Source organism: Macaca thibetana, chromosome 20 (assembly GCF_024542745.1).
Source record: "Macaca thibetana thibetana isolate TM-01 chromosome 20, ASM2454274v1, whole genome shotgun sequence".
NCBI classification, from domain to species: domain Eukaryota; kingdom Metazoa; phylum Chordata; class Mammalia; order Primates; family Cercopithecidae; genus Macaca; species Macaca thibetana.
The window spans coordinates 43,336,082-43,358,969 of NC_065597.1; the positions used below are offsets into that span (position 1 = coordinate 43,336,082).

The 22,888-nt window shown below is 41.9% G+C and overlaps 1 pseudogene across 1 annotated transcript; it reads left to right on the top strand.

The window, feature by feature from the left end:
• Positions 1-11,768: 11,768 nt before the first annotated feature.
• LOC126944934 (10 kDa heat shock protein, mitochondrial-like) lies at positions 11,769-12,271 on the top strand (annotated as a pseudogene). The gene has a single exon (XR_007722228.1). The product of XR_007722228.1 is annotated as a 10 kDa heat shock protein, mitochondrial-like (transcript).
• Positions 12,272-22,888: the final 10,617 nt, after the last annotated feature.

A 22,888-nucleotide genomic window follows, 5' to 3' on the forward strand; every position in this document is an offset into this window, starting at 1 on the left:
TGGTACCAACTCCTCCATGTACCTCTGGTAGAATTCAGTGGTGAATCCATCTGGTCCTGGAATTTCTTTCATTGGTAGGCTATTAATTATTGCCTCAATTTCAGAGCCTGCTATTGGTCTATTCAGGGATTCAACTTCTTCCTGGTTTAGTCTTGGGAGAGTGTAAGTGTCTAGGAAATTATCCATTACTTCTAGATTTTTTAGTTTATTTGTGTAGAGGTGTTTATAATATTCTCTGATGGTAGTTTGTATTTCTGTGGGGTTGGTGGTGATATCCCCTTTATCATTTTTTATTGCGTCTATTTGATTCTTCTCTCTTTTCTTCTTTATTAGTCTTGTTAGTGGTCTATCAATTTTGTTGATCTTTTCAAAAAACCGGCTCCTGGATTCATTGATTTTTTGGAGGGTTTTTTGTGTCTCTGTCTCCTTCAGTTCTGCTCTGATCTTAGTTATTTCTTGCCTTCTGCTAGCTTTTGAATGTGTTTGCTCTTGCTTCTCTAGTTCTTTTAATTGTGATGTTAGAGTGCCAATTTTAGATCTTTCCTGCTTTCTCTTGTGGGCATTTAGTGCCATAAATTTCCCTCTACACACTGCTTTAAATGTGTCCCAGAGATTCTGGTATGTTGTATCTTTGTTCTCATTGGTTTCAAAGAACATCTTTATTTCTGCCTTCATTTCGTATGTACCCAGTAGTCATTCAGGAGCAGGTTGTTCAGTTTCCATGTAGTTGAGCAGTTTTGATTGAGTTTCTTAGTCCTGAGTTCTAGTTTGATCGCACTGTGGTCTGAGAGACAGTTTGTTCTAATTTCTGTTCTTGTACATTTGCTGAGGAGTGCTTTACTTCCAATTATGTGGTCAATTTTGGAATAAGTGTGATGTGGTGCTGAGAAGAATGTATATTCTGTTGATTTGGGGAGGAGAGTGCTGTAGATGTCTATTAGGTCCGCTTGCTGCAGAGTTGAGTTCAATTCCTGGATATCCTTGTTAACTTTCTGTCTCGTTGATCTGTCTAATGTTGACAGTGGGGTGTTAAATTCTCCCATTATTATTATATGGGAGTCTAAGTCTCTTTGTAAGTCTCTAAGGACTTGCTTTATGAATCTGGGTGCTCCTGTATTGGGTGCATATATATTTAGGATAGTTAGCTCTTCCTGTTGAATTGATCCCTTTACCATTATGTAATGGCCTTCTTTGTCTCTTTTGATCTTTGATGGTTTAAAGTCTGTTTTATCAGAGACTAGGATTGCAACTCCTGCTTTTTTTTGTTCTCCATTTTCTTGGCAGATCTTCCTCCATCCCTTTATTTTGAGCCTATTGGTGTCTCTGCATGTGAGATGGGTCTCCTGAATACAGCAAACTGATGAGTCTTGACTCTTTATCCACTTTGCCAGTCTGTGTCTTTTAATTGGAGCATTTAGTCTATTTACATTTATGGTTAATATTGTTATGTGTGAACTTGATCCTGCCATTATGATATTAGCTGGTTATTTTGCTCGTTAGTTGATGCAGTTTCTTCCTAGCATCGATGGTCTTTACATTTTGGCATGTTTTTGCCATGGCTGGTACTGGTTGTTCCTTTCCATGTTTAGTGCTTCCTTCAGGGTCTCTTGTAGGGCAGGCCTGGTGGTGACAAAATCTCTAAGCATTTGCTTGTCTGTAAAGGATTCTATTTCTCCTTCACTTATGAAACTGGATATGAAATTCTGGGTTGAAAATTCTTTTCTTTAAGAATGTTGAATATTGGCCCCCACTCTCTTCTGGCTTGGAGAGTTTCTGCCGAGAGATCTGCTGTTAGTCTGATGGGCTTCCCTTTGTGGGTAACCCGACCTTTCTCTCTGGCTGCCCTTAACAGTTTTTCCTTCATTTCAACTTTGGTGAATCTGACAATTATGTGTCTTGGAGTTGCTCTTCTCGAGGAGTATCTTTGTGGCGTTCTCTGTATTTCCTGAATTTGAATGTTGGCCTGCCCTACTAGGTTGGGGAAGTTCTCCTGGATGATATTCTGAAGAGTGTTTTCCAACTTGGTTCCATTTTCCCCCTCACTTTCAGGCACCCCAATCAGACGTAGATTTGGTCTTTTCACATAATCCCATACTTCTTGAAGGCTTTGTTTATTTCTTTTTCCTCTTTTTTCTTTAGACTTCTCTTCTCGCTTCATTTGATTCATTTCATTCATTCATTTCATTCATTTCATTCATTTCATTCATTCATTTCATTCATTTCATTTCATTTCATTCATTCATTTCATTTCATTTCATTTCATTCATTCATTTCATTCATTTCATTTCATTTCATTTCTCGCTTCATTTCATTCATTTCATTCATTTCATTCATCAGCGATCCTCAATCGCTGATACTCTTTCTTCCAGTTGATCGAGTCAGTGACTGAAGCTTGCACATTTGTCACGTATTTCTCGTGTCATGGTTTTATCTCTGTCAGGTCATTTATGGCCTTCTCTGCATTGATTATTCTAGTTATCCATTCTTCCATTCTTTTTTCAAGATTTTTAGTTTATTTGTGCTGGGTATGTAATTCCTCCTTTGCCTCTGAGGAGTTTGATGGACTGAAGGCTTCTTCTCTCATCTTGTCAAAGTCATTCTCCGTCCAGCTTTGATCCGTTGCTGGCAATGAGCTGCGTTCCTTTGGAGGCAGAGATGCGCTCTTATTTTTTGAATTTCCAGATTTTCTGCCCTGCTTTTTCCCCATCTTTGCAGTTTTATCTGCCTTTGGTCTTTGATGATGGTACCGTACTGATGGGGTTTTGATGTGGGTGTCCTTCCTGTTTGTTAGTTTTCCTTCTAACAGTCAGGACCCTCAGTTGTAGGTCTGTTGGAGATTGCTTGAGGTCCACTCCAGACCCTGTTTGCCTGGGTATCAGCAGCAGAGGCTGCAGAAGATAGGATATTGCTGAACAGCGAGTGTACCTGTCTGATTCTTGCTTTGGAAGCTTTGTCTCAGGGGTGTAACCTGCCGTGTGAGGTGTGGGGTGTCAGTCTGCACCTAGTCGGGGATGTCTCCCAGTTATGCTACTCAGGGGTCAGGGACCCACTGGAGCAGGCAATCTGTCCGTTCTCAGATCTCAACCTCTGTGTTGGTAGATCCACTGCTCTCTTCAAAGATGTCAAACAGGGTCGTTTGCATCTGCAGAGGTTTCTGCTGCTTTTTGTTTAGCTGTGCCTTGTCCCCAGAGGTGGAGTCTACAGAGACAGGCAGACCTCCTTGAGCTGCTGTGGGCTCCACCCAGGTCGAGCTTCCCAACGGCTTTGTTTACCCACTTAAGCCTCAGCAATGGCGGGCACCCCTCCCCCAGCCTCGCTGCTGCCTTGCAGTTAGATGGCAGACTGCTGTGCTAGCAATGGGGGAGGCTCCATGGGCGTGGGACCCTCCCTGCCAGGTGTGGGATATAATCTCCTGGTGTGCCCTTTGCTAAGACCCTTGGTAAAGTGCAGTATTGGGGTGGGAGTTACCCGATTTTCCAGGTGTTGTGTATCTCAGTTCCCCTGGCTAGGAAAAGGGATTCCCTTCCCCCTTGCGCTACCCAGGTGAGGCAATGCCTCACCCTGCTTCAGCTCTCACTGGTCGGGCTGCAGCAGCTGACCAGCATTGTTTGTCCAGCACTCCCTAGTAAGATGAACCCGGTACCTCAGTTGAAAATGCAGAAATCACCTGTCTTCTGTGTCACTCGCGCTGGGAGCTGGAGACTGGAACTGTTCCTATTCGGCCATCTTGCTCTGCCCCACCTTCAGGGAGTTTTAAGTCAACTTAACCACAAACACCAACTTCTCTCCCCCAGCTCCACAGGACTGTTCCTGCCCAAAAACCCATGTTCCAAGCTGCCTGGTGGGAAGTAACAATAACAATAATCAGCAGCGACAGTGATATTCTGAGTGCTTATTGAGTGCTTACTGTACATCATTATTGAGTGATTACTGTGGATCATTATGGAGTGCTTATGGTATATCAGGTCCTATACTAAATACATTGCACTAAAACCCTGTGCAGTATATTCTATTATTGTCTTGATCTTGGAAAAGAGGAAACTGAAGATCGGAGAGCTCAGATTATCCTCCTGATGTAACAAAGCAGGTAAGAAAAGAAGCTGGGATTTAGACCTGCTTTTATCTGGCTACAAGGCACATTCTGTTAACTCTAAAGGTCATAAACACAAGACCATAGGCCTAAATGGCCACTGGCTCTGTTTTCTTTGACCTACATAGTAGGTTGGGCTTTTGTTGTTTTTTTTTTTTAATTAAATTGCCAATATATAAAAATGTCTGTTGCACCAAATACAATCTGGATTTTTAGCTTCTCTTGAAAATAATCAGATCTGTTAGCTTAGAGCCCACAATTCTTCTTAGACATAATTGGCTGGAGCTGAATACAGGTGCTCTATTACAGTTTGCCCTAATCCCCACCACTCCTTATTGTTTTACACGAGCCCTGCTTTATCCATTTGTTTTACCTCCCTGGCCCCTGGGAGGGTTTGAGTTTGCTACTCTCTGTCGCCCACCATGCCAGATCCCCTCTTATAACTGAGAGAACTTCTCCCACCAGGGAAGACAGCAACAGCAACATTTAGATAACATGGATGGTAATAACGTGGTGATGCTTCATATTTTACAAAGCACTCTTGCATTCATTATCTTATTTAATTTTCAAAACAATAACCATTTCCTGGGCAACTGATCTGGGCCAAAGTCGGTTGCCAAGCACAGGAGGGGCAGAGAAGAATACAGAATAATCTCAGTCTTCCAAAAGCACACAGCCCTGCAATGAAGACAACCCACTGAAATGGAAGCCCTGCATGGTCACAGAAGACATTGTTACCCAGCACAGGGAGAGCCAGAGAGAGAGTGACTAGCAGTCCAGGTATTTTAGACTGTTTGGGCTACAACAAAGTACAGGCATACCTCAGAGATAGTGTGGGTTCATTTCCAGGCCACTGCAATAAAGCAAATAATGCAATAGAGCAAGTCACACGAGATTCTTTGGTTTCCCAGTACATATAAAAGTTATGTTTACACTATACTATAGTCCATTAAGAGTGCAATTCCATTATGCCTTTAAAAAAAATGTACACACCTTAATTTTAAAATGCTTTATTGCTAAAAATTGCTAACAACCATGTGAGCCTTCAGTGAGTAGCAATCCTTTTGCTGGTGGAGGGTCTTGCCTCAATGTTGATGACTCCTGATTGATCTGGGTGGTGGTTGCTGAAGATTGAGATGACTGTGGCAATTTTTCTAAATAAGACAACAATGGTGTTTGTCACATAAATTGACTCTTCGTTTCATGAAAGATTTCTCTGTAGCATGTGATGCTGCTTGACAGCATTTTACCCACAGTAGAACTTCTTTCAAAATCTGAGTCAGTCCTCTCAAATCCTGCCAGTTGCTTTATCTACTAAGTTTATGGAACATTCTAAATGCTTTGTTGTCATCTCAACAACGTTGACAGTATCCTCACCAGGAGTGGATTCCATTTTAAGAAACCACTTTCTTTGGTCATCCATAAGAAGCAACTTTTCATCCTCTAAAGTTTTATTGTGAGAGTGTAGCAATTCAGTCACATCTTCAGGCTCCACTTCCAACTCTAATTCTCTTGCTATTTTCGCCACATCTGCAGTGACTTCCTCCACTGAAGTCTTGAACCCCCTCAAAAATTATCCATGTGGGAAGAAATTAACTTTTTCTAAGTTCCTCCTAAAGTTGATATTTGACCTTCTCCAATGAATCACAAGTGTTCTTAATGACATTTAGAATGATAAATCCTGGCTGGGCGTGGTGGCCCATGCCTGTAATCCCAGCACTTTGGGAGGCCAAGGAAGGTGGATCACTTGAGGTCGGGAGTTCGAGCCCAGCCTGGCCAACATGGTGAAACCCCGTCTCTACTAAAAATACAAAAATTAGCCAGGCGTGGTGGTGCACACCTGTAATTACAGCTACTCAGGAGGCTGAGGTTGGAGAATTGCTTGAACTCGGGAGGTGGAGGCTGCAGTTAGCTGAGATGGTGCCATTGCACCCTAGCCTGGGTAACAGAGCAAGACTCCGCCTCAAAAAAAAAAAAAAAAAGGTGAATCCTTTCCAGAAGGTTTTCAATTGACTTTCCCAGACACATCAGAGGAATCACTGTCTATGACAACAATAGTCTTGTAAAATGTATTTCTTAAATAATAAGACTTGGAAGTCTTTGGTCCATGGGTTGCAAAGTAGATGCTATGGTAGCAGGCATGAAAACAACATTAATCTCTTTGTGCATCTCTACCAGAGCTTTTGGGTGACCAAGTGCTCTGTCAATGAGCAGTAATATTTTAAAAGGAATGTTTTTAGCAGGAGGTCTCAACAGTGGCTTAAAATATTCAGTAAACCTGGCTGTAAAAAGATGTGTTGTCATCCAGGTTTTGTTGTTCCACGTATACAGCAAAGGCAGAGTAGATTTTGTATTAATTCTTAAGAGGCCTAGGATTTTTTGAATGATAAACGAGCTTTGGCTTCAACTTAAAGTTACCAGCTGCATTTTTTTTTTTTTTTCCCCTGACCAGATTTTATTTATTTATTTATTTTTTTTTTTTTTAAATTTATTTATTATTATTATACTTTAAGTTGTAGGGTACATGTGCATAACATGCAGGTTTGTTACATATGTATACTTGTGCCATGTTGCTGTGCTGCACCCATCATATGCAGCTGCATTAATCCCTAACAAATAAGTCAGCCTGTCCTTTGAAGCTTTGAAGCCAGGCATTGACTTCTCCTCCTTAGCTATGAGTGTCCTATATGGCATCTTCTTCCAATAGAAGGCTGTTTCAACTACATTGAAAACCTGTTGTTTAGTGTGGCCACCTTCATCAATGATCTTAGCTAGAGCATCTGGGTAATTTGCTGCAGCTTCTCCATCAGCACTTGCTGCTTCATCTTATACTTTTATGTTATGGAGATGGCTTCTTTCCTTAAACCTAAAGAACTAACTTCTGCTAGCTTCAAACTTTTCTTCTGTAGCTTCCTCATCTCTCTCAGTCTTGATAGAGCTGAAGAGAGTTAGAGCCTTGCTCTGGATTCGGCTTTGGCTTAAGGGAATGTTGTGGCTGTTTGATATTCTATCCAGACCACTAAAACTTTCTTCAAATCAGCAATAAGGCTGTTTCACTTTCTTATCATTCATGTGCTCAGTGGAGTAGAACTTTTAATTTCCTTCAAGAACCTTGCCTTTGCATTCACAACTTGACCAACTGTTTGGCTTAAGAGGCCTAGCTTCTGGCCTGTCTTGGCTTTTGACATGCCTTCTAAGCTTAATCATTTCTAGCTTTTGATTTAAAGTGACAGATATGCAACGCTTTTTTTTATTTGAACACTTAGAGGCTGTTGTAAGGTTATTAATGGGCCTAATTTCAATATTGTTTTGTCTCAGGAAATAGGAAGAGCTGAGGAGGAGGAGAGAGACCAGAGAATGTCTGGTTGAGGGGAGTCAGAACACATACAACTTTTATTGATTAAGTTTGCCTTCTTATATGGGTGGGGTTCATGGTGCCCAAAAACAATTACAATAGTTTTATCAAAGATCACTTATTATAGGTCATTATATGTATAATATATATTATATATTATATTATATATACATAATGAAAAAGTTTGAAATATTGCAAGAATTACCAAAATTTTACGTAGAGACAAAAAGTAAAGACATGCTGTTGGGAAAATGGGGCTGTTAGACTTGCTTGATGCTCACAAGGGTTGCCACAAATCTTCAATTTGTAGGAAGTGCAATAATCTGTGAAGTGCAATAAAGAGACATGCAATAAAATGAGGTATGGCTGTGACAGCCTAGGAGGATTATAAACAACAGAAATTTATTTATCAGAATTCTGGTGGTTGGAAGTCCAAGATCAAGGTGCCAGTAAGGTCAGATAGGGATGAGGGCTTTCTTTGGCTGATGACTGATGACTTCTTGTTTTATCCTCACACAGTGAAGAGGACACAAGAGAGTTCTCTGGAGCCCTTTTTATAAGGACATTATTCCCATTCATGAGGTCTCCACCTTCAAAACCTAATTGCCTCTCGAAGGCCCTGCCTCCTAATGCCATCACATCAGGCATTAGGATTTCAACATGTGAATTTGGCGGGGAGGAACATAAACACTCAGTCCATAACATCAGAGAAGCTAAAATGCTTCTGAAGGTGATACTCCTGATGCACCCTGAGGGACGAACAGGACTGTGCAAGGAGAAGGATGGGCATACTCCTAGCAAAGGAACAGACAAGAAGTCAGTACTCTGCATTTCCAAGACATGAGCTGCTCTTAGGACCAAGATCGAAATCCTTGGCAGAGCTTTCAGGGGTGATATGGTTTGGATTTGTGTTCCTGCCCAAACCTCATGTTGAAATGTAATCCCCATTTGGAGGTAGGCCTGGTGATTGGGTCATGGGAGCAGATTTATTTCTCCGTGCTGTTCTCATGATAGTGAGTGACTGCTCACGAGAGCTGGTTGTTTAAAAGCGTGTGGCCCCTCCCCATTCTCTCTCTTCCTCCTGCTCTGACCATGTAAGACATGCCTGCTTCCCCTTTGCCTTCCACCTTGATTGTAAGTTTTCTGAGGCCATGCTTCCTGTACAGCCTGCAGAACTGTGAGCGAATTAAACCTCTTTTCTTTATAAATTATCCAGTCTCAGGTATTTCTTTATAGCGGTGCAAAAACAGACTAATATAAGAGTTTTGATAATATGGTCTCTGCCCACTTCTCCAAATTCATCTCACTCCTTCTCCCTTGCTCAGAACACGAGCTTCCACCTGACCTGGGAACTTTGCATGTGCTGTTTCCTTTTGCTGGATGTCTTTCCCTGTCATCCTGAACTCTCATCCTAAACACCATTTCTTTAGGAAACTTGTCCCTAGTGCCTCTAACCAGGTCAGTTCTGTCTATCATACTCGGGAACTTTTCTTCGCAAAATGAGTCACAGTTTATAATTACATTTTGTGGGATGATTGGATTAACGTCTGTGTTCCTCTGTGACAGACTGAAAAACTGTCCCCAATTCTTTATCCTTCCCTTTGGCCTGCACCTTTTGCCATGTGGTTTTGCAATCTCCATCCTGTAACTTTGATCTCAGCCATATAAGTTGCTTTAGCTGATGGAATGCGGGTGGAAGTGACGGTGTGCCATTTCTGAATCTAGAACTTAAGAGGGCTTTTGTGCTTCTGCCATCACCATGAGAAGCACATGCCCAGCTAGTCCTCTGGCACAAGGAGGACAAAAGTTGTGTGGATCAGGCCCAGACTCACCCTGCAACTTAGAATGCCCCACTGAGCCCAGCTAGATTAGTCATACCCTAGCCAACCACAGAGGCATGAGCAAAACCAATGCTTATTGTTGCATGCTACTAAAATATTGGAGTTGTTTGTTATACTGCAATAGCTGACTGATACACCCCCGCTATATACTAGCTTCGTTTAAGCAAGAATCAAGTGGTTGTTCACATTGAATCCTTACCACCTTACACATAGTGGACCCTTAATACATATTTGCTGAATTAATGAATGATTAGTGGACCAGGTTACACTAGCAGCCAGAAAGCCCTGCACTATCAGGGGATCACAGGGGGTTTCACAAAGTGAAGAGTACCTCTAGTCAGTCAGAGTGGTCCAATCTTCTAGGACACAAGCAAAGAAGAAATGGGGAGATTGGGAAAGGCATTAGGGGGAGGGATAAAGAGAGGTTGGCAAATGGATGCAAACATACAGTTAGATGTTAAATGGAAGGAATAAGTTCTAATGTTTGATAGCAGAGTAAGGTGACTATAGCTAACAACAATATATCATATATTTCAATATAGCTAGAAGAGAGGGCTTGAAATGTTTCCGTAACATAGGGATGATAAATACTTGAGGTGATGGACACTCCAAACACCCTGACTTGATCATTACACAGTCTGTGTAACAAATATAATAAACTATCACATGTATCCCATAAATGTGTACAAATATTTGTATTAATAAAAAAAGAAATGGATGGAAACTATCTTTCAGCCTGCTTGTCCCCAAGACCTCTGCCTCCAGAACTTCAAGACTTGGAGAAGAGGCCTATAGCAGAATAAGTGATTTGACCTTTGGAGATACTAGGACATCCCTATAGCCATCAAAGTGTATCTATCTATCAACAGCTTGAGTCTTACTTGGCACCTAGGAAGTATCTCCCATGCTGCTCATTTTTATTTGGATTAACTCAGAGACACCAGGAATAAATTGATAATGATAATGATGACAGATACATTTAATAACATAAAAAAAAAATGTGTGCTGGCCACTGTTCTATACCAGATTATCTACTTTAATTCCCTACAACAATTAAATGGAGCGTGTTCTGTTTTACAGATGAGGAACCTGAGGTTGAAAGACGTATGGTACCATGTGCCAAAACACGAAGCTAGCAAAGAGAGCCTGAAAGAGGTATGGTACCCTGTGCCAAAGCATGAAGTTAGCAAAGATTTAAGAGAATTCAAAACCAGGTAGTCCGAGTTCAGAGCTCATGTCCCTAATCACTGAGCTATGGCCTAAGCAGTGACTCAGAAGTTCCAAGACTCAGTCCCAGCTCCAGCCCATATGAACTCAGGTAAGGCTTTTCCTCTCACTGAGCATGGTTACTTTCTTGGTAAAGAGGTCTGAAGGACTTTCCAGCTCTGGCTGCTCCTGACCTGTGGCTTGAGCTACCCTTCCTCATTTCTCTCATGTACCCCCAGCTGCCATCTCCCAAGAATGTCCTTTCGGGGCACTTTTACCAGGCATCAACCTTCTCAGACCCAGTCACCAGCAATTGTCACTGCTTTTTCCTGGAGGCAGGTGTGCAGTATGTATTGAAAGTCTTAACGATGCTCATAACATTTCCCTTAAAGAAAGATCAAAAGTGAGCACAAGGGCTTATGGGCCGAAATGTTCACAGGGGCATTATTTATCATAAGGGAAGCCCAGAAATAACCTAAATATCCATCCTTAGTGGATTGGTTAAATAAATTGCAGCACATAACTCAACAGGAGTACCATGGAGCCTTTTAAAAATATAAAATGGCTCATTTGCCATGTTATGCATCACAGCGTTATTCAAAGGGCAAAATATGGAGGAAAATATTCAAATGTCTGTCAATACTGAATTGGTTAAATAAATTGTACTATGTTCATATAGTAGACTACTGCAGTGCGGTACAAAGAAATGAGAGAGTTCTCCATATATTTAATATAGAAAATTCTCCCAGATACTTTGTTAAGTGAGAAAAAACGAGGTGAGGAACAGTGTTTACAGCATGCAATATTTTGCAGAAAAATAAACATATATGTATATTTCTTTATATAATCATGAGATTCTGGAAAGAGACTCAAGAAAGAACAAGTTATTGGTAGGAGGACTGGTCAGATGGGGCACAAAGGTGAAAGGAAACTCTTTACTATAAACCCATATATATATAATTTTATTTTAAGTTCAGGGATACATGTGCAGGACGTGCAGGTTTGTTACATAGGTAAACGTGTGTCATGGTGGTTCGCTGCACCTATCAACCCATCACTTAGGTGTTAAGCACCACATGCATTAGCTATTTATCCTGATGCTCTCCCTCCCCCCACACCGCCCATCAAGCCCCGGGGTGTGTTTTTCCCCTCCCTGTGTCCTAGTGTTCTCGTCGTTCAGCTCCCACTTATAAGTGAGAACATGCGGTGTTTGGTTTTCTGTTCCTGAATTAGTTTACTGACGATAAAGGCTTCAAGCTCTGGTTTTTTGACGTGTCGCCAGGGCCGGACCGCGAGTCTCTCCTTGTGGCGCTACGCTACAGCAGAGTACGAGTCTGAGGCGGAGGGAGTCATGGCAGGACAAGCGTTTAGAAAGTTTCTTCTTTGACCGAGTATTGGTTGAAAGGAGTGCTGCTGGAACTGTAACCAAAGAAGGCATTATGCTTTCAGAAAAATCTCAAGGAAAACGTATTGCAAGCAACAGTAGTCGCTGTTGCATCGGGTTCTAAAGGAAAGGGTGGAGAGATTCAACCAGTTAGCATGAAAGTTGGAGATAAAGTTCTTCTGCCAGAATATGGAGGCACCAAAGTAGTTCTAGATGACAAGGATTATTTCCTGTTTAGAGATAGTGACATTCTTGGAAAGTACATAGACTGAAATAAGTCACTGTTGAAATGGCATCAACATGAAGCTGCCCATTCCACTGAAGTTCTGAAATCTTTCATCATGTAAATAATTTCCATATTTCTCTTTTATTATAAACTAATGATAACTAATGACCAAAAACAACGCTTCAAGCTCCATCCATGTCCCTGCAAAGGACATGATCTTCTTCCTTTTTATGGCCACATAGTATTCCATGGTGTGTATGTACCACATTTTCTTTATCCAGTCTATCATTGATGGGCATTTGAGTTTATTCCATGTCTTTACTATTGTGAATAGTACTGCAGTGAACATACATGTGCATGTATCTTTATAATAAAATGATTTATATTCCTTTGGGTGTATACTAATGGGATTGCTGTGTCAAATGGTATTTCTGGTTCTAGGTCTTTGAGGAATCGCCACACTGTCTTCCACAATGGTTGAACTAATTTACATTCCCACGAACCTGTTCATATCTTTTTAACCTCACGAATGTATTACCTACTTATAAAATTAAACTTGTAAAAGCCTTAATAATGTTGTAGAAATATGTTGAATTGTGGAGGAAAAGCTTATAATATATTGTTAAAAGGAAAAAGTATTTTATATAAGAGAATGAACAGTGACCTTAAGCAAGTCACATTTCTCTGAACCTGTTTTTTAATCTGTAAAATGGAAAAAAAAAAGACACCTACTTCACAAAGTCATGAGAATAAATGAGACCAAAGTGGGAAACACATATGTTAATAAAACACATAGCTAACACTAAATAAATATAGCTATTAATGATCACATAAAAACAGTGCTGGAATTACATGCTTGCACATATGGTTATCTCTAGGTGACAGGATAGAGGTGGTTTTTAATTTTGCTTCTGTGCTTTTCTAGATTTTCCAATTTTGCCATAAAGAAAACACATTCCTTCAAGCCTGTAATCCCACTACTTTGGGATCCCAAGGCAGGAGGATCGCTTGAGCACAGGAGTTCGAGGCTGCAATGAGCTACGATCATGCCAATGCAATCCAGCCTGGGTGAAAGAGTGAGACACTGTCTCAAAAGGAAGGAAGGGAGGGAGGGAGGGAGGGAGGGAGGGAGGAAGGAAGGAAGGAAGGAAGGAAGGAAGGAAGGAAAGAAGGAAGGAGAGAGAGAGAAAGAAAGAAAGAGGGAAAGAAAGAGAAGGAAAGAAAGAAAGAGAAAGAGAGAAAAAAGAAAGAAAAAGAAAGAAAGAGGGAGGGAAGGAGGGAGGGAAAGAAAGAGAGAGAGAAAGAAAGAAAAAGAAAGAGGGAGGGAGGGAAGGAGGGAGGGAAAGAAAGAAAAAGAAAAAAGAAAGAAAAGAAAGGAAGAAAGAAAGAAAGAAAGAAAGAAAGAAAGAAAGAAAGAAAGAAAGAAAGAAAGAAAGAAAGAAAGAAAGAAAGGAAAAGATTCCTTTTGTAACAACCAGAAAAAAATAGAAATGTTACTTGTAAAGTGATAGAGAGCAATATTTAAAGTACCTTTCAGAAAGTTCTAGCCAGATCAATAAGGCAAAAGAGAGAAACAAAAGGCATTCAAATCGGAAAAGAAGTCAAACTTCTCTCTTCACTGATTATATGATTCTATACCCAGAAAACCCTAAAGACTCTGCAGAAAATTCCTGGAACTGATAAAAGACTTCAGTAAAGTTTTGGGATACAAAATCAATGTACAAACATTAGTAGCATTTCTATACACCAATAACATTCAAGTTGGGAGTCAAATAAAGAGCACAATCCCATTTACAACAGACACACACACTAAAAAAATACCTAAGACTATAGCTAATCAAGGAGGTGGAAGATCTCTCTGAGGAGAACTAAAAACACTGCTAAAAGAAATCAGAGATGACACAAACAAACTGAAAACATTCCATGCTCATGGATTGGAAGAATCAATATCACTAAAATGTGCACACTGCCCTAAACAATCTACAGGTTCAATACTATTCCTATCAAACTACCAATGTCATTTTTCAGAGAATTGGAAACAATGATTCTAAAATTCATATGGAACCAAAAAACAGCCTGAATAGCGAAAGCAAAATCCTAAGTAAATCCAGAGACATCATGTTACTCAACTTCAAAGTATACTATAAGGCTACAGTAACCAAAACAGCATGGTACTGGTACAAATACAGGCATATAAACCAATAGAACAGAATAGAAAACTCAGAAATAAAGCCACACATCTACAGCCATTTGATCTTTGACAAAGTTGACAAAAATAATCAATGGTGAAAGGACTCTCTACTCAATAAATAGTGCTGAGATAGCTGGCTAGCTATATGCAGAAGAATGAAACTGGACCCCTACCATTCACCATATACAAAAATTAACTCAAGGTGGTTTAAATATTTAAATGTAAGAGCTCAAACTATAATAATCCTGGAAGAAAGCCTAGGAAACACCATTCTGAGCATCTGCCTTGGAAAAGAATTTATGACTAAGTCCTCAAAAGCAATTGCAACAAAAACAGAAATTAACAAGTGGGACCTAATTAAACTAAAGAGCTTCTGCACAGTGGAAGAAACTATCAATAGAGTAAAAGACAACCTGTAGAATGGGAGAAAATATTCACAAACTGCATTCAACAAAGGTCTAATATCCAGAATTTATAAGGAACTTAACAAGTAAAAAAACAAGTAACACCGTTAAAAAGTGGGCAAAAGACATCAACAGACACTGCTCAAATAAAGACATACAAGTAGCCAACAAACATGAAAAAGTGCTCATGATCACTAATCATCACAGAAATGCAAATCCAAACTGCAGTGAGATGCCATCTTACACCAGTCAGAATGGCTATCATTAAAAAGGTCAATAAATAACAGATGCTGGTGAGGTTGCAAAGAAAAAGGAACACTAATACACTGTTGGTGGGAATGTAAATTAGTTCAGCCACTGTGGAAAGCAGTTTGAAGATTTCTCAAAGAACTTAAAACAGAGCTACCGTTCAATCCAGCAACCCCATTACTGGCTATACACCTAAAGGAAAATAGATCATTCTACAAGAAAGACATATGCCTTCCTATGTTCATCACAGCGCTATTCACAATAGCAAAGACATGGACTCAACCTAGGTGCCCATCAACAGTGGAATGGATAAAGAAAATGTAGTACCTATACACCATGGAATACTATGTAGCCATAAAAAAGAACAAAATCATGTCCTTTGCAGCAAAATGGATGCAGCTGGAGGCCATTATCTTAAGCAAATTAATGCAGGAATACCACATATTCTCACTTATAAGGGGAAGCTAAACACTGAGCACACATGGACTTAAAATTGGGAACAACAGACACATTGGGACCACCAGATGGGGGAAGAGGGAGGAGAGCAAGTGTTGAAAAATCTAACTGCTAGGTACTATGCTCAGTACCTGGATAATGGGATCAGTCATACCCCAAACCTCAGCATCATGTAATATGCCATGTAACAAACCTGCACATGTACCATCTGATTCTAAAATAAAAGCTAAAAATATTTTTAAAATTTAAAAACAAAGTACCTTTCAAAGCCCTCTCTACCCTTTTCCCAAGGTTCCTGAAGTGTCTGGGCAGGTAGGCGAGCATGGTATTGGTGGCAATTACTGTGTAGTCACTGAGCTGTGGGGCCACAGGCAATCAAAGGCACCATCTACCAGTTCATCTGATGAGACTTCTCCCTCGACTAAGGATGCAGGCCCTTCAACGTGGAGACGTTGCCCTGGCTCAGGCTGTATTGGACCATTCCTCAAGATGTACTTTCAGACCCCAGACACAAACCTCACAATCACCAACACTTATGGAGACTTGACAAAGAAGCAGGTGCTGCCCTGATGCTTTACCTGCATTGATACAGTCAGTCTTCACGCAGTCCTATCAGGTATTATGCCACTTACGATTAGAAGCTCAGGTACACAGTACCTACCTAATTTGCCCAAGACCACACAGCTAGTAAGGGGCAGAGCCGAGATTTGAACCCTATTGATCTAAGTCTAAAGCATATGCTCGCCCTCTATGCACTGCTTTAGACAGTGCTCATTGGCGGTCAGGCTTTTTGATTAAAACAGAATTTGGTTTTGGTGAGAATAAACAGAGAGAGAAAGAGTGGTAAACAAAGCACAATATAAATTCAGATATCAGGCTGGGTGCAGTGGCTCAGGCTTGTAATCCCAGCACTTTGGGAGGCCAAAGCAGGTGGATCACCTGAAGTCAGGAATTCGAGACCAGCCTAGCCAACATGGTGAAACCCTGTCTCAGCTAAAACTACAAAAAAAATATTAGTCAGGGATGGTGGCAGGCACCTGTAATCTCAGCTACTCGGAAGGCTGAGGCAGGAGAATCGATTGAACCCAGGAGGCAGAGGATGCAGTGAGTAGAGATCACGCCACTGCACTCCAGCCTGGGCAACAAGAGCAAAACTCCTTCTCTAAATAAATAAATCCAGATATCAGAATCGTGGTTAAACCCAAATGCCATAGCTTGTATGGGAGCTGCTTGCCCTGTATCATCAACTGGAGGTGCTGAAACAGCTGAATTTCTGTACCGGAATCAGTCCATTTCCATCAATATCCCCTTTGCAATGCTACCAAGTATTCATCCCATCCAGTGGTGAGATGCTCACTGCAATTTAAGGCAGCCCATGCTAACTTTAGACAACTCTCTGTGAAAACCTGTAACTCTAAGTCATCCAAGGAGATTGCTTCCTACAGAAACCATCATTTGGTGTGTTTAAGTGGTCTTGGTCTGCTTGTTAAGACATCAGTATTATTGGTTTGTGTGTTTTTCCAGACACCTTGTCCAGAACAAGTCACACTCTGAATAAAACATGGCCCAGGGTCTCTTCTTCACTTTCTCGCTTTGCAGCCAGATCTTGGAAAATGTACACTTTCCTCCTATGGTTTGAGGATGGTGGTTTAGAAGCTCCTGGCTATTGCAGCTCAGGGCCTTGGTCCCAGGTCTCTACCCTATGTCTTCAGCGTCCCTCCTTTCACTTTGAGGGCATCCCCTTTGTGTGAGCTTGTCAGCTGCTGTCATGGTTACTGGGCTGGTCTTACACTTCATTTTTTAGCTTGTTAAGGTTAATGCCCCTATGCTTGGTGAAGTAAAGGGAACAGCTTCTCTTTGTGGCTGCGGTGGTGATTTTACAGAGATTGTCTCGGAGATTCTACTCAGATATATACAGTTCATACTTACTCACTGCATAAATAAGCCAGTGTGGCTTAGTTAAATTTGGGGGGCTATTAAAGCGGAGACACTCTCCCTAATTATCCACTCTGTGAATGCCTTTCATGGCAGAATACCTCCTGGCTCCTTTAATCCCCACCAGAGGTCCAGAAATCAAGGCATCATCTTTGACCCCTCCCTCTCACTGTCCCCAACCATCCATCCACCAGCAAGTCCTATTGGTTTGTCCCCCAGAATATTTCTCAGATCTCTGCAGGCACCTCCATCTCTCCATCCCTAGCTTCCATCGGCCCTGCCCTGGGCTGCTTCAAAAAACTTCCCAACTTATTGCCTGCTTCTACTTTTGCTCCTGTTCAACCTATTCTACAAATTGCAACCAGAGAAGTGTTTTAAATTATAAATTGGATCATGTAGTATCCCCTGCCCCTGCATCCTGCTTAAAACCCTTCAGTGGCTCCCACACACTTCGAATCGAGTCCAAGTTTCTTCTCATAGTCTGTATGGTCTGCATGACCTGGCCCGGCGCAGGTCTCTGACATCCACAACACCAGGTGCCCTCTGTTCGTTACATTCCAGTCATACTCTCTAGTGTGGTTCGCCCAGAAGCAAACCTGGAGACAAGGATTGGGTTTCAAGTAGATAATTTGGGAGGCGATCCCAGAAAGCATCATGAGGGAGTGGGAAAAGTGCAACAGAGAACAGAGGAAAGCTGGGGCAGGGCGCATTAATAAGTGGGTTACCTCTTCAGACAACTGGGGCTCAGTTCTGCTGGGGAGCCTCTATGTGAACCTGCCTAAAAACTGTGCCAGCACAAGGTGGGGAAGCTGGGGAGTTTATCCACCCTGTCCCAGCCCACATCGTTGAGGGTCATTTTGGGGACACAGCTTCCCAGAGCTCTGGCAGAGCACTCACCTGGGGCTGCAGAACACTCTGAGGCAGAAAGACACAGTAAACCCTGACTACCCATATAGACTGGGGAGTTATGAGTAGAACACCAACAGCCCCTGCCCCTTCAGTATTACTCAGTGGGTGGCCCCGGACCACCTACCATCCACAAAATTAACCAGTCTACGATGAGATGAGGCACTTGGGCAAGAATGTCAATTGACAACATCACTAAGCACACTGCTTAGTTCCACTGACATTTTCTCACAGTCAGGTGCTGTAAGTTTGAATATGGTTTGTTTGACCCCTACAAATCTAATGTTGAAATATGATCCCCAGTGTTGGAGGTGGGGCCTAATGGGAAGTGTTTGGGTCATGGGGGCAGATCCCTCATGAACGACTTTGTGCTGCCCTAGTTTCCATGAGAGCTCCCTCAAGAGCTGGTTGTTTAAAAGAAATTGGCACCTCCCTCCACCCACCTTACCTCCTCCCTCACCGTATGATACCTGCACACACCAGCTCCTCCCCTTCCCCTTCTGCCATGATTGGAAGCAGCCTGAAGCTCTCACCAGAAGTAGATGTTGGTGCCAGGCTTCTTGTACAGCCTGAATAACTATGGGGCAAGTAAACATGCTTTTATAGCAATACAAATGGACTAGGACATTAGACTTTCTCAATGAAGGAAACTGTGCATTAATGTACACTCTGGTGCAAGCTCCTTACCTTCTCATAGACTGGCACTTTGAATAGCCCTGTATATTATCCTTCTGTCTGTTGCTAGAACACATTGGGTCTATTCCTACCACAAATCTCTGTCCTTCTCGTTCCTGCTGCCTGATATCGTTTTTCCCAGCTTCCTCCCAGCCTTCATATGGCTTACACGGTCCCACCTCAGGAAGACCTTCCTGACTCCCTATATAAAATATCCACCAACCCATTACCCATATTACAACACCCTACTCATTTTCTTCAAGGTGATAATCATGCTATATATTTATTCTGTATTTGTTGGTTGGCATATTGTCCATCTCTCCCACTTGAATACATGTTCCATAGGGACAGGAAGTTGGCCTGGCTCCTTTGCCCATTATATCACAGCACCAAGCACAGAGTTGGTGCCCAAAAAATGCTGAATCAATGATTGAAAAAATGTATAGCCAACATACATTCCAAGTTCATTATGTGATGTCCTTCTCCCATCAGAACATGCTTAGTGCTGACATGCCCTCCACTTGATGTCAAGCAAAAACACAATTCCCCAAGCTCACCATTGCTCTCCCATGATATGCCCCAAATTGTGGCTTACCCCCGGTAATGTCCACATCTTCATAACAGTGCTTTAGCATCCAATTTCCCATGATTTTCTCATGGAAACTAAGCACTGGCTTGGGAATTAGATGTACATAGCTTCAAATCACAGCCCTGCCACTAACTGTGTGGCCTTGGGTAGGTGACTTCACCCCTGTGAATCTCAATGTACTCATCAAGGTTGTTCTAAGAATTAAATGATATATATTGACCCAACTATCCCATTACTGCATATATACCCAAATGAATGTAAATCATCCTATTACAAAGATACATGCACACATATATTCATTGCAGCAATATTCACAATAGCAAAGACATGGAATCAACCCAAATGCCCATCAATTATAGACTGGATAAAGAAAATATGGTACATATACACCATGGAATACTATGCAGCCATAACAAGGAGGAGATCATGTAATTTGCAGTGACATGGATGAAGCTGGAAACCATCATCCTCAGCAAACTAATGCAGGAACAAAAAACCAAACACCACATGTTCTCATTTATAAGTGGGAACTGAACAATGAGAATACATGGTCACAGAGAGGGGAATAACATACACTGGGGCTTGTTGGGGGGTGAAGTGAGGGGAGGGAGAACATTAGGAAAAATTGCTAATGCATGCTGGGCTTAATACCTAGGTGATGGGTGGATAGGTGCAGCAAACCACCATGGCACACGTTTACCTATGTAACAAACCTGCACATCCTGCACATATACCCAGAAACTTAAAACTAAAATTAATTTTTAAAAATGAATTAGGGAAGGGCGGAGCAAGATGGCCAAATAGGAACAGCTCCAGTCTCCAACTCCCAGCGCGAGTGACACAGAAGACAGGTGATTTCTGCATTTTCAACTGAGGTACTGGGTTCATCTAACTAGGGAGTGCGGGACAATCGGTGCTGGTCAGCTGCTGCAGCCTGACCAGCGAGAGCTGAAGCAGGGCGAGGCATCGCCTCACCTGGGAAGTGCAAGGGGGAAGGGAATCCCTTTACCTAGCCAGGGGAACTGAGACACACAACACCTGGAAAATTGGGTAACTCCCAACCCAATACTGTGCTCTACCAAGGATCTTAGCAAATGGGCACACCAGGAGATTATATCCCACACTTGGCCAGGAGGGTCCCACACCCAAAGAGCCTCCCTCATTGCTAGCACAGCAGTCTGCGATCTCGTGGCAAGGCAGCAGCGAGGCTGGGGCAGGGGCGCCTGCCATTGCTGAGGCTTAAGTAGATAAACAAAGCGGCTGGGAAGCTCGAACTGGGTGGAGCTCACAGCAGCTCAAGGAGTCCTGCCTGTCTCTGTAGACTCCACCTCTGGGGACAAGGCACAGCTAAACAACAACAACAACAACAACAACAAAAAGCAGCAGAAACCTCTGAGATGCAAACGACTCTGTCTGACAGCTTTGAAGAGAGCAGTAGATCTCCCAACACGGAGGTTGAGATCTGAGAACAGACAGACTGCCTGCTCAAGTGGGTCCCTGACCCCTGAGTAGCATAACTGGGAGACATCCCCACTAGGGGCAGACCGACACCCCACACCTTACGCGGTGGAGTACACCCCTGAGAGGAAGCTTCCAAAACAAGAATCAGACAGGTACACTCACTGTTCAGCAATATTCTATCTTCTGCAGCCTCTGCTGCTGATACCCAGGCAAACAGGGTCTGGAGTAGACTTCAAGCAATCTCCAACAGACCTACAGCTGAGGGTCCTGACTGTTAGAAGGAAAACTAACAAACAGGAAGGATACCCGCACCAAAACCCCATCAGTACGTCACCATCATCAAAGACCAGAGACAGATAAAACCACAAAGATGGGGAAAAAGCAGGGCAGAAAAGCTGGAAATTCAAAAAATAAGAGCGCATCACCCCCTGCAAAGGAACGCAGCTCATCACCAGCAACGGATCAAAGCTGGACGGAGAATGACTTTGACAAGATGAGAGAAGAAGCCTCCAGTCCATCAAACTTCTCAGAGCTAAAGGAGGAATTACGTACACAGCGCAAAGAAACTAAAAATCTTGAAAAAAGAGTGGAAGAATTGATAACTAGAATAATTAATGCAGAGAAGGCCATAAACGAATTGACAGAGATGAAAACCATGACACGAGAAATACGTGACAAATGCACAAGCTTCAGTAACCGACTCAATCAACTGGAAGAAAGAGTATCAGCGATTGAGGATCAAATGAATGAAATGAAGCAAGAAGAGAAACCTAAAGAAAAAAGAAGAAGAAGAAATAAACAAAGCCTGCAAGAAGTATGGGATTATGTAAAAAGACCAAATCTACATCTGATTGGGGTGCCTGAAAGTGAAGGGGAAAATGGAACCAAGTTGGAAAACACTCTTCAGGATATCATCCAGGAGAACTTCCCCAACCTAGTAGGGCAGGCCAACATTCAAATTCCGGAAATACAGAGAATGCCACAAAGATACTCCTCGAGAAGAGCAACTCCAAGACACATAATTGCCAGATTCACCAAAGTTGAAATGAAGGAAAAAATCTTGAGGGCAGCCAGAGAGAAAGGTTGGGTTACCCACAAAGGGAAGCCCATCAGACTAACAGCAGATCTCTCAGCAGAAAGTCTCCAAGCCAGAAGAGAGTGGGGGCCAATATTCAACATTCTTAAAGAAAAGAATTTTAAACCCAAAATTTCATATCCAGCCAAACTAAGTTTCATAAGTGAAGGAGAAATAAAATCCTTTACAGATACGCAAATGCTTAGAGATTTTGTCACCACCAGGCCTGCCTTACAAGAGACCCTGAAGGAAGCACTAAACATGGAAAGGAACAACCGGTACCAGCCATGGCAAAAACATGCCAAAATGTAAAGACCATCGATGCTAGGAAGAAACTGCATCAGCTAACGAGCAAAATAACCAGTTAATATCATAATGGCAGGATCAAGTTCATATTAACATAACATAACAATATTAACCTTAAATGTAAATGGACTAAATGGTCCAATTAAAAGACACAGACTGGCAAACTGGATAAAGAGTCAAGACCCATCAGTTTGCTGTATTCAGGAGACCCATCTCACATGCAGAGACATACATAGACTCAAAATAAAGGGATGGAGGAAGATCTACCAAGCAAATGGAGAACAAAAAAAAGCAGGAGTTGCAATCCTAGTCTCTGATAAAACAGACTTTAAACCATCAAAGATCAAAAGAGACAAAGAAGGCCATTACATAATGGTAAAGGGATCAATTCAACAGGAAGAGCTAACTATCCTAAATATATATGCATCCAATATAGGAGCACCCAGATTCATAAAGCAAGTCCTTAGAGACTTACAAAGAGACTTAGACTCCCATATAATAATAATGGGAGGCTTCAACATCCCACTGTCAACATTAGA